Source organism: Bombina bombina, chromosome 5 (assembly GCF_027579735.1).
Source record: "Bombina bombina isolate aBomBom1 chromosome 5, aBomBom1.pri, whole genome shotgun sequence".
NCBI lineage: Eukaryota > Metazoa > Chordata > Amphibia > Anura > Bombinatoridae > Bombina > Bombina bombina.
Window position 1 is genome coordinate 585,526,735 of NC_069503.1, and position 18,836 is coordinate 585,545,570.

At 39.4% G+C, this 18,836-nt stretch overlaps 1 long non-coding RNA gene across 1 annotated transcript in view; it reads right to left on the bottom strand.

Annotated features, from left to right (window-relative positions):
* The window catches only part of LOC128660613 (uncharacterized), a 52,551-nt gene extending 44,689 nt beyond the window's left edge, over positions 1-7,862 (bottom strand). The window contains exon 1 of the long non-coding RNA XR_008402560.1: positions 7,468-7,862. This is a non-coding gene — a long non-coding RNA (uncharacterized LOC128660613). The remainder of the gene's footprint in view (positions 1-7,467) is intronic.
* Between the last annotated feature and the right edge of the window lie 10,974 nt (positions 7,863-18,836).

The following is an 18,836-nucleotide window of genomic DNA, read 5'->3' on the forward strand; positions in this document are numbered from 1 at the left end:
TCATGCTCTGCGAGCTGTGACGCAGTATCAGACATGGCCCTAGCATTGTCAGCGCACTCTGTTCTCACCCCAGAGTGATCACGCTTGCCTCTTAGTTCAGGTAATTTAGACAAAACTTCAGTCATAACAGTAGCCATATCTTGTAATGTTATCTGTAATGGCCGCCCAGATGTACTAGGCGCCAAAATATCACGCACCTCCCGGGCGGGAGATGCAGGTACTGTCGCGTGAGGCGAGTTAGTCGGCATAACTCTCCCCTCGCTGTTTGGTGAAATTTGTTCACATTGTACAGATTGACTTTTATTTAAAGTAGCATCAATACAGTTAGTACATAAATTTCTATTGGGCTCCACCTTGGCATTGGAACAAATGACACAGATATCTTCCTCTGAGTCAGACATGTTTAACACACTAGCAAAAAACTTACAACTTGGTTATAATCTTTTTTAGCAAAAAACGTACTGTGCCTCAAAGAGGTACTAACGATTAAATGACAGTTGAAATAATGAACTGAAAAAAACAGTTATTGCATCAAATTTTAAAACAACACAACTTTTAGCAAAGGTTTGTTCCCATTAGTAAAAAACAACACTAATTAAATTTGTACATAAGAAAAACAAAACAACGTTTTTTATATACAGTCACTATAAGAATTCTCACAGCTCTGCTGAGAGAATTTACCTCCCTTCAAAGAAGTTTGAAGACCCCTGAGATCTGTCAGAGATGAACCGGATCATGCAGGACATATAAAAGTAGCTGACTGGAATTTTTTGATGCGTAGCAAAGAGCGCCAAAAACGGCCCCTCCCTCTCCCACACAGCAGTGAAGAGAAACGAAACTGTCACAATTAAAGCAAAAAACTGCCAAGTGGAAAATAATGCCCAAACATTTATTCACACAGTACCTCAGCAATGTAAACGATTCTACATTCCAGCAAAAACGTTTAACATGAGAATAGTTATTAAAAGGATTAGTGACTTTAACACAGTAGTTCCGGTGAAATACCATCCCCAGAATACTGAAGTGTATACATACATGTCATTTTAACGGTATGGCAGGCTTTTCTCATCAATTCCATTCAGAAAATAAAAACTGCCACATACCTCAATGCAGATTCATCTGCCCGCTGTCCCCTGATCTGAAGCCTTTACCTCCCTCAGATGGTCGAGAACAGCAATATGATCTTAACGACTCCGGTTAAAATCATAGTAAAAAATCTCTGTCAGATTCTTCCTCAAACTCTGCCAGAGAAGTAATAACACGCTCCGGTGCTATTTTAAAATAACAAACTTTTGATTGAAGTCATAAAAACTAAGTATAATCACCATAGTCCTCTCACACATCCTATCTAGTCGTTGGGTGCAAGAGAATGACTGGGACTGACGTAGAGGGGAGGAGCTATATGCAGCTCTGCTGGGTGAATCCTCTTGCATTTCCTGTTGGGGAGGAGTTATATCCCAGAAGTAATGATGACCCGTGGACTGATCACACATAACAGAAGAAAGTATGCAGTGAAGACCAAGTCGCTGCCTTACAAATCTGTTCAACAGAAGCCTCATTTTTGAAAGCCCATGTGGAAGCCACCGCTCTAGTAGAATGAGCAGTAATTGTTTCAGGAGGCTGCTAGCCAGCAGTCTCATAGGCCAAACGGATGATGCTTTTCAGCCAAAAGGAAAGAGGTAGCAGTCGCTTTCTGACCTCTCCTCTTACCAGAATAGATAACAAACAAGGAGGATGTTTGTCTGAAATCCTTAGTTGCTTGTAAATAGAACTTTAAAGCACGAACTACATCAAGATTATGTAACAGACGTTCCTTCTTGGAAGAAGGATTATGACACAGAGAAGGAACAACTATTTCCTGGTTAATATTCTTGTTAGAAACAACTTTAGGAAGAAAACCAGGCTTAGTACGCAAAGCTACCTTATCTGCGTGGAACACCAGGTAAGGTGAATCACACTGTAAGGCAGATAATTCTGAAACTCTTCGAGCAGAAGAGATAGCTACCAAAAACAAAACTTTCCAAGATAACAACTTAATATCTATGGAATGTAAAGGTTCAAACGCAACCCCTTGAAGAACTGAAAGAACTAGATTTAGACTCCATGGCAGAGCCACAGGTTTATATACAGGCTTGATTCTGACTAAAGCCTGAGCAAAGCTTGAACGTCTGGTACCTCTGCCAGACACTTGTGTAAAAGGATAGATAGAGCAGATATTTGTCCCTTTAAAGAACTAGCTGACAATCCTTTCTCCAATCCTTCTTGGAGGAAAGACAATATCCTGGGAATCCTAATCTTACTCCATGAGTAACCCTTGGATTCACACCAACAAAGATATTTCCGCCATATCTTATGGTATATTTTCCTGGTGACAGGCTTTCTAGCCTGAATCAGAGTATCTATAACTGACTCAGAGAAACCACGCTTTGATAGAATTAAGCGTTCAATCTCCAAGCAGTCAGACGTAGAGAAACTAGATTTGGATGCTTGAACGGACCCTGTATCAGAAGATCCTGCTTCATTGCCAGTGTCCATGGTGGGACAGATGACATATCCACTAGGTCTGCATACTAAGTCCTGCGTGGCCACGCAGGCGCTATCAGAATCACCGAAGCCTTCTCCTGCTTGATTCTGGCGACCAGACAAGGGGAAACGGTGGAAAGACATAAGCCAGATTGAAGGACCAAGGCGCTGCTAGAGCATCTATCAATACCGCCTTGGGGTCCCGGGACCTGGACCCGTAGAGAGGAAGTTTGGTGTTCTGACGGGACGCCATCAGATCCAACTCTGGAGTGCCCCATAGCTGAGTCAGCTGGGCAAACACCTCCGGGTGGAGTTCCCACTCCCCCGGGTGAAAAGTCTGACGACTTAGGAAATCCGCCTCCCAGTTGTCTACTCATGGGATGTGAATTGCTGAGAGCTGTCCCATTCCCTAGTAACGATATCCGCAATCCTCTTAGGGACCGGAAACGCATCCGTGTAAACAGGGACCTCTAGGTACTTGTCCATTTTACACACTTTCTCTGAGATCACCAAAGGGTCGCAGTCATCCAGAGTAGCTAATACCTCCCTAAGCAAAACGCGGAGGTGTTCTAGTTTAAATTTAAAAGCCAATGTATCTGAATCTGTCTGAGGAGGAACCCTTCCTGAATCAGAGACTTCTCCCTCAGACATCAAATCCCTCGCTCCCACTTCAGAGCGTTGTGAGGGTATGTCAGATACGGCTACCAAAGCGTCAGAATGCTCATAATCTGTTCTTAAAACGGTGCTATCACGCTTTGCAGGTAAGACGGGCAGTTTAGATAAGAAGGCTGTAAGAGAATTGACCATGACTGCCGCTAAGTCTTGTAATGTAAAAGGGTTAGACGCACTAGAGGTACTAGGCGTCGCTTGCGCGGGCATAACTGGTTGTGACACTTGGGGAGAGGCAGACGGGTTACCCTCGTTACCTTCAGTCTGAGAATCATCTTGGGCCACATTTTTAAGTGCAACAATATGATCTTTAAAGTGTATAGACATATCAGTACAAGTGGGACACATTCTGAGAGGGGGTTCCACCATGGCTTCTAAACACATTGAACAAGGATTTTCCTTAGTGTCAGACATGTTTAACAGACTAGTAGTATACACAAGCAGGCTTGGAAATCACTTTAATCAAATAAAAAACACAATTTGAAAAAACGTTACTGTGCCTTTAAGAGATAAAAAGAGCACACAATTTTACAAAACAGTGAAAAATGCAGCAATCCTTTTGAAATTTTCACCATATGTACCTAAAGCCTTAATAAGATTGCACCAAGAGTTGCAGAACGATTAACCCCTTAATGCCCAAACCGGAGCAGCCTAAAGCCAACAACCGGTTAAAATTACTACAGCACCTTGCCACAGCCTTGCTGTGGCCCTACCTGCCCTTAGAGATCAGATTTGGGGGATGAAAGCTTCTTTAAGGCCCTCAAACAGCAGCAGGACCCTCCATGTGAAGCAGCATGAACTTGTCTGCAATTCTAAGTGCGCATCTGAGGCGCGAAATTAGGCCCCTCCCACTCTACTCCAGAGTTGTGAGGCCTACTAAATCACTCCTAAGTGAATAAAAAACAGCCATGTGGGTAATAACCCCAGAAAGAACCCAAAAGGGCTTTCAAAGTGTCTTGCAAAACGATTTTTCCTTAAATAAACAATCGATTGACCTTAATAAGTGTCAACCAGTATATCAGCCCTATTATTTAAGCATTCAATTCCTTACCAAGTCTGTGAACATAGCTTACCCTCCCCTCATGGGGATATTGTCAGTCTCTTCTAGCATTATCTCAGTCTTGTCTAGAAATAAATGACTGAACATACCTTATTGCAGATTACCCTGCAAACTGTTCCCCCCAACTGAAGTTTTCTGGTACTCCTCAGTCCTGTGTGGGAACAGCAGTGGATTTTAGTTACAACATGCTAAAATCATTTTCCTCTCAGCAGAAATCTTCATCACTTTTGTGCTAGAGAGTAAATAGTACAAGCCGGTACCATTTAAAAATAACAGAGAAACCTCTATGACTTAATACTAAGCGTTCAATTTCCATACCTTCAAATTTAATGATTTGAGATCCTGATGGAAAAACGGACCTTGAGACAGTAGGTCCGGCCTTAACGGAAGTGACCAAGGTTGGCAAGTGGACATCCGAACAAGATCCGCATACCAAAACCTGTGAGGCCATGCTGGAGCCACCAGCAACACAAACGATTGTTCCATGATGATCTTGGAGATCACTCTCGGAAGAAGAACTAGAGGTGGAAAGATATAAGCAGGTTGATAACACCAAGAAGTGTTAGCACATCCACTGCTTCCGCCTGAGAATCCCTGGACCTGGACAGGTATCTGGGAAGTTTCTTGTTTAGATGAGAGGCCATCAGATCTATTTCTGGAAGACCCCAGATCTGAACAATCTGAGAAAACACATCTGGATGGAGAGACCACTCCCCTGGATGTAAAGTCTGACGGCTGAGATAATCCGCCTCCCAATTGTCTACACCTGGGATATGAACCGCAGAAATTAGACAAGAGCTGGATTCCGCCCAAACAAGTATCCGATATACTTATTTCATAGCTAGGGGACTGTGAGTCCCACCCTGATGATTGACATATGCCACTGTTGTGATATTGTCTGTCTGAAAAACAAATGAACGGTTCTCTCTTCAACAGAGGCCAAAACTGAAGAGCTCTGAGAATTGCACGGAGTTCTAAAATATTGATTGGTAATCTCGCCTCTTGAGATTTCCAAACTCCTTTGGAAATATTAAAAACAAGGAAATTAAACTGAAACACTTTAATGTCCTTGTTTTTAATATTGATGTTTCTTTATTATCTATACTGACTTTTATTATCCTTTATATTTCACTCTCAAACCAGATTTATATATGGTTAAGAATGTTATAAACTTAATTCCTTTATAAATTGCCAAACGAAACATAACTATATTGCTTAGCACAGTATTTCATCATAGAACCAGATGTAGCAAATATCAGCAACTTGATTGCACACACTATGCCAATTGTTCAATTAACTACTCAAAGCAAGGGTATAAAAAGTCCAATCTCATTGACAGGTGTATGCTTGAAAAAGGCTGCTGTGTCAGCCGAAACGCGTTGCAATACACCTGTCAAGGACCGTTACTTGGATATACAGTTCTACCAGAGCTATTTCTGAGCACTTCAGCTTGCCATAAGAATCCTCATCACGTGAGCACAGTAAGACTGCAATCATCAGCTCACGCTGCAAAAACCACTCTGGGTTCCATCACAGTAATTAAACCTTTACAAATCCCAGCAGGAAACCAACATCGGATAACTTTGTTTAAAGTTTCTTCAGGCACTTGGATTAAAATCTGTGCCACATCTTTACAAAGCACGGACACGGTGCTACGCATTGGGTTTAATAAAAAACAGCTGCAAGTATTATACATACTAAAAACACTAACTGCAAGTTTATTACTAACAGTGTCAGGCAATCCACTCCTTTCAGGCTGTTATATTATACAATTTAAAGTTGTAAGGTTCATTTTATCGAAATTGGTTACACTTGTACTAAGATTACAGAACGATATTCTTACAAAGTGTACTGGTATATGCTATGTAACTATCATCTGTTTTGCCTAATATAAAACTAAGCAGTATAAGTTTTGAAAAGAAATGTTCTTTATCATAGTATTTTAGCCTCATTCAACTTTATTTGGTTGGCCAACCTACATTTATATTGTTTTAAAAAAATTGCTACTCATTTATATGTGATTTAATTTCATAGTTTTATGTTGCCAAAATAAATTTTATTTTTCTTACAAATATTTGACTACACTCCTTTGTCTCATATTGGCATTGATAGATCCCACCTCCCACTCTTTTACATTATCCAAAATTGGATGTGTACAGTTCTATTTACACAGTGCAATTTATATTAGGTCCATTTATTACTAGACCCAATTATTTATATAAATATAGTTTTTTCACTTTACACTATTTTCCCTTTTTTCATCCATATAATATTTTTTATCTTCTTCCACATATAGTGAGAAATAAAAAAATATATATTATTGTTCTAGCACATTATTGTTCATATTTTAGGTTTTTAAATATAGCACAGAGCTTCTTACACAATCTTTTTCCATTAGTTTGTAATAGCTTCCGTAGCGCTCTTGTTACCTCCTCCCACTTTTCTATTATCCATACTGTTCCTAAGGGGAACATCTTTGGCTACAAGAACATAGAAACATACAGCGCAGGAAATATTAACCTCCTAATCTACCAATACATGGGTACTTACCCAGCTGCAGTGCCTTCCACTGTTCTTACCCCTATGGAGGTCCTAGGAGACAGTAGTTAGCCCATCCTGTTCTGTAACTAACAGTAAAGAATATCTTGAGGGAGTACACTTTACGGGCAAAAAAGGAGGCGGCTAAAGAACCATCCTATCAACACCCGTGGTAGGCTTGTGATCCAACTTCAACAATATTATATAAATTTCACCGCCAATACTCTCCTAAAACCTTCTCTTCAAAGAACTATCCTTTGAGAGATTAAAACCCCTGTAATTCTTAAAAAAAACCTCTATCCCTCTAAACACCTCTATCCCTGCCTGCTCCTGGTTGACGAGGCAAAGAGCTACCGGGAGAGAAAGAGAAGTGGTGGCCAGGAAGTGAGTAAGGAATTTCGTGGACTATCACCACCTTAGAAAGAAAATAAGTTATTTATCTTCCAAAATATGCTTCACTTACTAAAGAATAATACAATATAATTTATTTTGCTAGCACATATTTTGATTTTATTGTAAAACAAAATTACTTTATTAAAAAAATATATATACACTCATAAAAATGAATAATCTATGGGTTAAAAATGTAAACATAGCCATAAGAATTTCTTGAAGAACGTTTATCAAAATCAATACATGAAGTTATTACCCAAAATAAAACTGGACAATTGACTTACCGTTGTACATGTAATGGCCATGGTGTTGTTGAAGGTGTAGGCAATGTCGATGAGGGACTTACTAACATTGCACTATAGATGTTTGAGGCAACAACCAATACACAAAGAAGAATGGGCCCAATAATGGCTCCTTCTAGCCCAAGGTAATATGCTCCTCCAGCCACTGCCAGCCCAGTCAGGTATGGATGTCCCCCTCTAATTAAATCAGAGAATAATGTTAATTATCACTTTGTACTTCTGAGGCTCAGATCTCTTACATCTTTAGGGAGAAAAAGTTCCAATTATATCTTTGAACTTTAAAAATGTCATAACATATATATTCTAAAATTACACCTTACTGTGTAATACATGCTAAATACATTATAAACTATTTAAGGTGGTGTTCACAGTTTAATATTTTCAATCCTTAGGTCCAAAATTATCATTACACTTTTACTCAGTATTTTTCAAAGACCAATTTTGCCAGTACACAGATAAAAAACTCCACCAATCAGTAAACAGTCCATATGAAAATGGTAGGATGCTTTAACATTAACATGTTGCAGGAGCCAGTGATATACTGCATGATGTCCTCTGCGCTCGGCCAAACACTTTAGTAACTTGACAAGCACTGCAAGCCCTTAAATTGTCCTGTGCTGTTAAATACAGGATCACCTCTAGTAAACTGCTTAGAGAAGCAATGACATGAGACATTTTCCATCACGTAAAATATATGTTTATTGAAATAAATGTATGAAAAGTGTTTTAAAGTGATATAGTATATTACAAGGTGTTTGACTGGGAAGGGCTCAAAGGTGTATATGTATGTAGTATGTAAACCAAATGGCAAGAGATAGAAATTTATTATGGGCTAGATTACAAGTGGAGTGCAATTTCAACGTGTGCCCGTAAACGCACGTTAAATAATCAGCCATTACAAGTGGCTTGTTAATGCTACCGCAAGCTTGTGGTAGAACTTTGTGTTCAAATTCATTAACCAGAGGTCACCTCTAGATAATGAAATAATGTTCTCCAAAATAAAGTGTAATGTTCATTTTTTTAAATAAAATTATGAGCATCTTTATTTTTTCTTTTAATTAACTGTAGGAAGCAGTTATAAGGGGTTAAAGTGAGTGGATTGTGGGTGTAAGAAAAAAAAAAAAAGCACTGAAAGTGCCTTTACATAGCGGTTTATGGGGACTGTGTTTAAACTGTAAAAATATACAGTATGTATATGCATATATATTATGTGTTATATGTGTATATACACAAATAACAAAATGTAAGCTTACCAGATAAATTCCTTTCTTTTCTGGCAGGGAGAGTCCATGACTTCATTCATTACTGTTGGGAATATCCTGGCCACCAGGAGGCAGAGACACCCCAGCCAAAGGCTATAAATATCCTTCCCACTTCCACTATTCCTACAGTTATTCAGCCGAAGGAACAAGGAAAAGTAGGAGAAACATTAGGTTAAAGAGGTGCCAGAAGAAAAGCAAAAAGGAAGCCGCCCAAAGAGACATGGGCGGGGTCATGGACTCTCCCTGCCAGGAAAGAAAGGAATTTATCTGGTAAGCACAAATTTTCTTTTCTTTCCAAAGGCAGGGAGAGTCCATGACTTCATTCATTACTGCTGGTAATCAATACCCAAGCTCAAGAGGACACTGAATAAATAAGAAAAGGGAGGGCAAAAAGGAAGGCGAACCCTAAACTGAGGGAACCACAGTTTGTAACATCTTTCTCCCAAAAGCTGCTTCAGCCGAAGCAAAAACATCAAATTTATAGAATTTTGAAAATGTATGTAAAGAAGACCAAGTAGCCGCCTTACAAATCCGATCAATGGAGGCTTTGTTCTTAAAAGCCCAGGAGGAAGACACTGCCCTGGTTGAATGAGATGTTATCCTCTCAGGAGGCTGTTGTACAGCCTTCTCATAAGCAAAACGAATGATACTTCTCAACCAAAAGGATAAAGAGGTTGCAGTGGCCTTCTGGCCCTTGCATTTAGCAGCATATAAGACGAACAAAGAAGATGATTGTCTGAAATCCTTAGTTGCCTGGAGATAGAATTTTAAAGCACACACAACGTCCAAATTATGAAGCAAATGTTCCTTTGATGGAGAAATAGGACTCTTGATTGATGTTGCATGGAACACCAGATAAGGGGGATCACATTGTAAGGCAGATATCTCAGACACTCTGTGAGCAGAGGAGATGGCCAACAAAAACAGAATCTTCCAGGCGAGAAGCTTGAGATCGACAGAATGCATGGGCTCAAACGGAGCTTGCTGCAAAACACTAAGAACAAGATTGAGGCTCCATGGTTGAGCAACAGGTTTAAAAACTGGTCTAATTCTAACCAGAGCCTGAACAAAGGACTGTACATCAGGAAGGTCTAATAATCTCTTGTGAAGTAGGACTGGCAGGGCATATATCTGACCCTTCAGAGAACTAGCCGACAGGCCCTTTTCCAGACCATCCTGAAGAAAAGACAGAATTCGTGCACTTCTCACCTTGTGCCAGGGAAACCCACGTTCCTCACACCAACCAAGGTAAGAACGCCTAACCCTAATATGTCTCGTAACAGGCTTACACGCCTGAATCAGTATCTATGACTTTCCCAGCGAAACCTCTCGGCAGGAGAGCCAACTGAGGAAAAAGATATTAGTTTGAACCCCCATGGAACCGTTAACACCTAAGGATCCCTCAATCTCGGGTCTTCGTCCACTACAAAATACGAGACACTTCCGTCATCGCTAGGGAACTTCTTGTACCTCCCTGATGATTTATGTAAGCAACAGAAGTTATGTTGTCTGACTGAAATCTGATATGCTGGGCAGAACAAAGTTGGGCCCAGGCTTTCAGAGCATTGAAAATAGCTCAAAGTTCCATGATGTTGATTGGAAGAGAGGATTCCTCTTGGGACCAAGTCCCCTGAGATCTCCTGGGACCCCAGACTGCTCTCCAGCCTGAGAGGCATCTGTAGTCACAATCTCCCAGGATGGTCTCAAGAAGCAAATGCCTTGGGACAGGTGATTTTGACAGAGCCACCAAGAGAGAGTGTCTCCAGAACAATCTGTTGAAAAAGATCTGAGTGATCCCGTTCCATTGCCTCAACATGCATAATTGAAGAGGTCACAGATGGAATCGAGCAAAAGGAATACTGTCCATGGACGACACCATGAGTCCAATCACCTCCATACAATGAGCTGCTGAAGGTTTTAGGGTAGCCTGGACCTGATAGTCTCCATTTTAAAGGAGGGAACTCTGAGAAACTTGTTGAGACATTTCAAGTCCAGGATTGGACAATAAGTACCCTCAATTTTGGGAACCACAAAGAGATTTGAGTAAAAACGTAGGCCCCTTTCTGAGGTGGGCACCTCCCAGGGAGGAAAGATCCCTTACACAATCTAAGAAAGCTGCCCTCTTCTCTGGTCTTGAGGACAGTCTTGAAAGGAGAAAACAAAATGTATGCTTACCTGATCAATTTCTTTCCCCACGACTTCATTCCAATTACCAGTGGGATATTCAACTCCTGGCCAGCAGGAGGCAAAGAGCACCCCAGCAAAGCTGTTAAGTGTAACTTCCCTTACCCATAATCCCCAGCTATTCAGCCGAAGGGAAATGGAAAAAGGATGATAACACAAGGGTATAGAGGTGCCTGAGGTTTACACAAAAACAACTGCTGAATTAAATTTAAATAAGGGCGGGGTCGTGGACTCTCCATGCACAGAAAGAAAAGACATTTATCAGGTAAGCATAAATTTTGTTTTCTTTCCTATGGCTTGGAGAGTCCACGACTTAATTCCGATTATTAGTGGACCCATTGTAAATGGACCCATTGACCTAAGCTCAAACCCTATGTCCTGCAGCCAAACTATATGAGTATATTGCGGAAATCCTTCGTTGGGGCATAACACTTTCTTTTTTCTTTTTTCTCCTTCCTTCCTCCTCTCTCTCTTTCTTTTTCCCTATCTTTTTTTTGTTTGTCCCCCTAGATATGATAAGGATTTTAGATGTAGCTAATCGCTTTTTAAGCATATCTTAGGATATAAAGGAGGCTTAAAATTTTAAGCAATCCTGGAATGATACTTCCTGTGCGCTCCATAAATCTAATACATTGCTAAAAACATACTGTCAGTGCTGAAACAAGTGCCTAGACCTAGGTGTAGAGGGATAAATAAACTGCACAATCAGCTATATCCTCTTAAAGTACATAGCCATAGCACAATAAAAGATATATAAAGAACAGCATATGGGCGAACCATGAGATACTCCTCCTACAGACTGCAAAGGGCGAAATAAGTAATACACCAAACATGTGTTGTGCTTACATATAAGAACATTATATAGGGTAACCAACTACGATATATAGTAGATCACATTGGATCCGATATTAGCCGGTGTGTAAATTCTGACAGAAAACTATCATTTTAGCATGGTAAGTATATCTGATATTAAGGTACGTTATATAAAGAGAAAGAAAAAAAAAACAAAAACAAAAAACACTACTCTGGAGTATCCATAAAAACTGCATAAACAGTTAAAATATACATTGCACAGGAACTTTAACAGGCTGATGTCACATATGTTATGAATAGAAATAAACCTATCAGTAATGAACAGTAGCTATATATGATGCAGTTGAATAATAGTCCTGCAGCTTAAACATATAAGGTGGTTGCGCTGGGTAGGTCTTTTAATATGTTTTAGAAGGGCAGCAAAGGCTAAGTCGCCTTCAATAGCAATGTTACCTGCAGGATTAAGCTCCAAGAAGCACTGTAATGTGTTTTTCTCCTTCAGCGGCAAACATATAGATCAACTATATAAATAATACATACTGACAACATAGGCATTCTTTGACAAATCACTCATGAAACTAGGGTCACTAAAAATTGAGTGGCAAAATATAATTATTTGAACCTCATCAAAACATCCTTAAATATTGACCATTGCAAATGTATGCAGCGTAATCTACAAAATTAATTGTTCTTTTGAAAACATATGTGAAAATGTATGAAAATAAGTTATGGATTGGAACATAGAGAGGTGAATAACAGCTCTCAAGCATATAACATAGGTCAGTTACAAGGAGGTATAGGAAAGACTCCAGGGTCTATATAGAAGCTGTGATACACATATGTTGTAAGGAGCATTTCTCACCCCTCTTAGGTCATAAAATAAAATGACGGTCTATGAGTGCAATAAACATTGTAAACATATAACCACAATGTCTACATCTCCATTAATGGCAAGAGAGCAATACATATTTATAGATTGGAGAGAGATAGACCATTTTAAATTATAACAGAATGAGATGCTCTTAAGCATTGCAGGTTAAGGGATAGTCCGGTGCTAACTGTTCATGAGTTTTGGAGTAGGCTTTGGAGTCTATTATTAACCACAATAGTTACTGCATTGGGCTTATGTAGGCATCCAGGGGTCACCGAAAAGAAGCCTGATATCGGAGCTGATAGATGAGGCTTCAGCTGTGCAGCATCCAAGCTCACCCCACTCCTGTCTTTATGCAGCTACTGGAGGATAGATCAGAGTCCATCTGCGGAGCGGATCTGCATGGCGCGATACTGAGGGAGCCCAGGGCAGCACACCTCCATACCGGGGTTGACTGCTCCTCACATGGCGTGAGAACGGACTTAGGTAGGTCAGAGGGATCCAGGGCTGAACGACTGAGGTGGCTGATACTTTGAGCATCCGCAAACAGCTCCGCTGCAACCCCGGGGCTGTCTTCAAAGAGATTAAGTTCCGGTAACCAAGCTCTTACAGGATCAGACCACGGCGTTACTGGTAAGGTTGTTAGATTACCGCTAGTGGGAGCTGGTATTATGGCTAGTGGAGGCCCAGTTTCTTGCTGTTGAGAGGTAACCGCCATGTTAGTGAGAATAGGCTGTATGAGGCTTGATTGAACGCTGAGCCCCGTCAGCTCCACCATATGGGATCGGGGACACCCTCTGTCTGAGTTGTTTATATCTTCTGGACATAGAGGTGTATCGCAACTCATCTGCGGTGTGTCTGGGACCAGTCCCTGGGTAGCGTCCAAAACCACACTCGTCGTTGGTGCATTCTGGGTTTCATTCATAGTGGCTCTGAGCACCACTATTAGGTCCTCGTAGTTGGCGTCCATAGTGAAGATTAAATTATGCAGCATCAAGACAGCTTGCCTCTCCATAGCGTATATGTAGCTGAGTCTGAGTCTCCAAGACGAATAGCAGGCCGTGACTGTCTTTTAAAATGGCGCCGTACCTCACATAGTCAGCTTAGCAGGGCAGAAAGATTCTTATGTCAAAATGGTAGCTAAGATAAAGTTTTTAGAGTCATTGAGATATTCATCTTATTCTTCAAGGCTCAGTAAAGATTTAAGCTTGAAATAAGGCTCCTTTATGTGTTCAAAATAAGCTAATATTTAAACAAATGTTAGGAGCTCTAGAAAGATGCGTCTCTCTGCATCGGCAGTTGGCTCCGCCCCCCCATGTCTCCTTTTATTTATCTTTTATTTTTTTGTGTTACATTGCAATATAACATTGTTTTATTTATATATATATATATATATATATATATATATATATATATATTAAATAGCTTATCCATGCAGTTTGTGCTACCTCTTCTTGTTTTTGTGTGTATTGTCAAAAGACTTACTGCCATGACACAACATAATGCTCTTAGAGCACATATATTATTTTTGCAGGAAACCCACTTTGTCAAAGCACAAATACCACATTATTGGGCCAGAAGGTTTTCCAAACACTATCATGCAATAGCAAACACCAAAAAGAGGGGTATCCATCCTGATCCACTCCTCGATTAACTTTGTTCATGAGTCCACAATAGCGTATGAATAGAGTAGATACCTTATACTGAAAGGTCAACTGAATGATACAGACGTAACACTTTGTAATATTTATGCACCCAATAAAAACCAACACACATTTTTTGAAAATATAGCAAATCTACTGACACATTGGTGAAAATCAAGGATTATCTTGGCAGGGGACTAACATCTCCATGTCCATGCTGAATACCAAATATAACCAACCCCTGTCTTGTAAAACCCAAAGACGTAATCACATGGTTAAATCAATGCAGGAATCTTTCTCATCCCACACTTTGATTGACTCCTGGGTCATATTGGACGGTATTACATCTGACACTACATTCTACTCTGCAGCACATAACACCTATTTCAGGCTTGAGAGATTATATATATATATATATATATATATACACACACATACATACACATATACATATATACACACCCACACACAAGCCAAATTTAACAACTTGTCCTCATCTCTTCCTCTATCCATCCGTGTGTCTGGTCAGATCATTCTATAGTATCACTCCAGTTGCGGGGTGTATGTGACTACAACGGAACCAGATCTTGGATTTATGATCCATTACCTCATAAAGACCCGATAACATTCTCCAAAACTCTCCAACAGCTGACTGAATATTGGACCATAAATATAGACTCCACCTCCAATTCAGCATACACTTGGGCAGCCCACAAAACAGTTATTAGAGGACTGCTCATCCAAGAAAAAACCCTCCACTCTTGACAAGCCAGAAACCAAATGTCCAAACTTTACAAAGATAGAAAATTTATAGCGGCAACATAAACTAACCATTTTACATAGTTTACAAATGAAAAAAATGCACTAGCTACAATACTAAACTCACAGGCAAGTAGGGCGATATCTAAACACAAATCCCAATATTTAATTTATGCTAACAAGCCGGATAAATTTATGGCCCACAAAATTAGAGAGCGAATCAAAGCAGCAGCTATCCCACTTATTGAAAAAAATCTGACAAATCTCTGACTTCCCATCCACAAGCAATTGTAGACGCTTTTGCAGATTATTATAGGGAACTATACAACGGGAAAAAAGTCACACATTCACCTGAGGTGGAGAAACTTACGAGGGAGTTTTTGGGTGACACTCCTTTAGAAACTCTGTCAGAAGACAATAAAAAAACCTGAATGCCCCCATAACGACAGCAGAAGTGGTGCTCGCCATTAAAGCTCTGAAACCTGGCGCCTCGCCGAATGGCTTTCCGGGGGAATATTACAAAAATATTTCGAAATAATCTTATACCTCATCTGACTAAATTTTGCAATTATATTATGGAGGGATATCCCATTCCCTCTGAACTGCCTCAAGCTAGGATTGTGGTAATACCCAAACCAGGTAGGGAACCGAAACTATGTTCTAATTACCGCCCGATCTCTCTCATCAATCAGGATTTGAAGATCTTTACTAAAATTCTAGCCAACAGACTCAAGCGCATCCTGCCCAGCTTGATCCACTGGGATCAAGTGGGTTTCATAAAAGATAGGGAAGCCCAAGATAATATTAGGCGCCTATTAAATATTACTAAGTACAACACGAATGCCTTCTCTGCTCCTGGCTTTGGATGCGGAGAAGGCGTATGACAGAGTTGATTGGCAATATATGTATATGACTTTAAAACCCACATGAATTTTAACGGCCCCTTTATGAATGCTCTAGAGGCAATATATAGTTCGCCAACTGCTCAGGTATCCTCAGCGGGGTATAAGTGAAAATCATTCCCAATTTTAAATGGCACTAGACAAGGTTGTCCTTTGTCCCCCCTTTTGTTTGCACTTTGCATCAAACCCCTAGTGGCTAGAATTAGATCCAATCCTGATATCTCAGGGGTAAAGATAAAGGACTGAGTACAAACCGACCCTCTTTGCGGACAATATTTTACTTACTATTTCTAAACCACTCCTGTCCCTTCCAAATTTATATGATGTGCTAAATAAATTCTCTTTAATCTCAGGATACCGAGTTAATTTGGATAAATGTGATATGTTACCTATAGAAATCCCCAAAGAGCTGTCTGCTATTAGATATGTCCTTTCAATTATATATTATGTTCAATCAAAAGTTTTTTTAAAAGTTTTTTTTTTTTTTTTTTTTAAATTTAAAAATCAAAACATTTTCAAAAACAAGGGAAAAAAATAGAGAAATATCATCCTCTTCAAATCATATGTGCCTAAGGTTTACTTTGCGAGAAGTTCTTCTGAAAAGTTACCTTCGAATATTTAAATTTGAACATAAAAAATTGAAATTTTAACATAAAAAATCCTCACACAAATTATAAACACATCAAAATATTTATTAAACACTCTAAAATTCTGATAATTATTCCTATATTTTTCGGACACCGGTGTCTTAATTACACTTACTACTCCATATGGGAATTAAAAATACAACTAAAGTTAAAATCGATTAATTCAGTTGATACATAAATTTAATTATTAACAATTGACTTAGTTGATACAAATAGTCTCAGTATGCAAGCTTATATATTCAAATACCTCATATAAAACAGAGAATTATACCAAAGAAGAAGATACAACGAATTAATACAAATGTACTTAAATCGTGTATTCAATCTGAAACAATTTGGTCAATAAAGTTCTCCTTTTTGTGCCTTTTATACAAGTTTTAATTCGGTTTTTGTATCCACAAATTAGTCAGTATACTGAAATAAAGCAAAGGATCCCTTTTTTCATAGGCAATGTGTTTGTGTAAAATCCAAGCCTCTTAATGTCACTTAAAGATACGGTTTTACAATACCTGTCGTCCCTGATCAGGCAGAGTGTTCTTTCCTTGATGTTCGAATATCACTGTTTAGCAATTCACTCAGTCACAAGCTGTTGATGTTTGGCTGACAGGAGCCGTTACTCACCAATCAGCTTCTCAGGTCTGTATAGTGCGCGCACTGTTTGAATCTGTTGTTTCCAGCTCCTATCGCAGTACCTCCACACAGTAGTCTCTACCTTAATGTGTGAAGCCGATATTGCGGTTATGGGAGCGGCCGGATGAAAAGTCTGTCCGTTATCTTTCAACAGTTGAAAAACGGCAGTTAAATTTCCCAATAGTTTGGCTTTTTTCATCTGTTTTCTGTGGAGCTCAGGTGCTGATCAACGCGTGACGGCTCTCTGGGAGCCTTTGTCAAGATGAGCCCAGAGAGCCGACACGCATTGATCAGCACCTGAGCTCCACAGAAAACAGATTAAAAAATCCAAACTACTGGGAAATTTAACTGCCTGTTTTCAACTGTTGTTATTTTTTTTTTTTTAGAATCAAAGTTTTTTATTGAGGGATATCAGGAGTACAACATTAACGTACAATACACATTATACAAAGAGTGAATACATTATACATCACAAGCTTATACATTCCTAACGTCTCTAGTATAATATAAGATAATCACATTCTGACGTTCCCTCTTTTCTATTTTACTTTGTTTCCTGTGTAGATACATTATAAAATGATAGAATTTAAACAACCCTGGTAAATTATACTTCCTATAGAGTGATACATTTATTATAATAGAGGTGTATTTATTTTTGGAGGATTGACAAATTATAGGGAATCATAACAAGTTGTTCCTATTAGATACACGTGAGCAGGGGGCAAAAAGCCTCATTTTCATGATAAACAGAAGACTAAGAACAACTTATGACAAAGTAATAATTGTAGCGGGTTAATACCACTTATTTATCCACCTAATATAGGAGTGGATTATAGCTTTGAGGGCGGGGGACGGAGCTATAGATTCTATTAGAGTTTACCAGCTTTCCAAGCTGTCATCATTATAGCTGAACTCTATACATACGCTTACGTAGAGACCTGCTCAAGCATCCTGGGTTTTTGTGTATAATACGGGTCAAATTACCTTCTGAAAAAAGTATTTTCATAGCAGAGTATCAGGATGTATGTAACACGAGAGATAAGGTAGATATTATGAGACATAGCATAAACTGAGATATAAAGGGCTTCTAAAGGAGCTCCTCTCCTAGGGAGATGCCAACTACCGGCGACAAGGGGAAAGGGAGTAGGGGTATGACCCGCAGGCAACATGTACCGGCGGGTAAGGGAGGAGAGGAGTCCCTTCTGTATTATTTACGTATAATGCCAATTCCACTGGTCCGGCCGCGACCAGCAGAACAAGCTTAGATTAGTATATTGAACCCTTCTAAGTAAACAAACAGTATCCATGAACACTGCAACATCCCGACTCATAATTAGGGTGTCTAAAGTGAACTTTCCTACTTAGGATGATTAAAAAGTATACCCTTATTCGGGGCCCTATAAGGCATCTTAATCTGTAAACCATTGATAACAATAACCAGTATTATATAGAAAATGAACTAATATTGGGCAAAAGCTGGGCTCAAAAATTATATCTCACATAACCTAGCAAGAGAACATAAGGTTATATAGCTCTGTTGTGCTTCACTTAATCAAATAAATGTAAAAATAGGAATAAATAGCCTATGCTGTGAGGGTAAGATATATCTATCCTTAAACATAACTTAGACAGAGCTATAA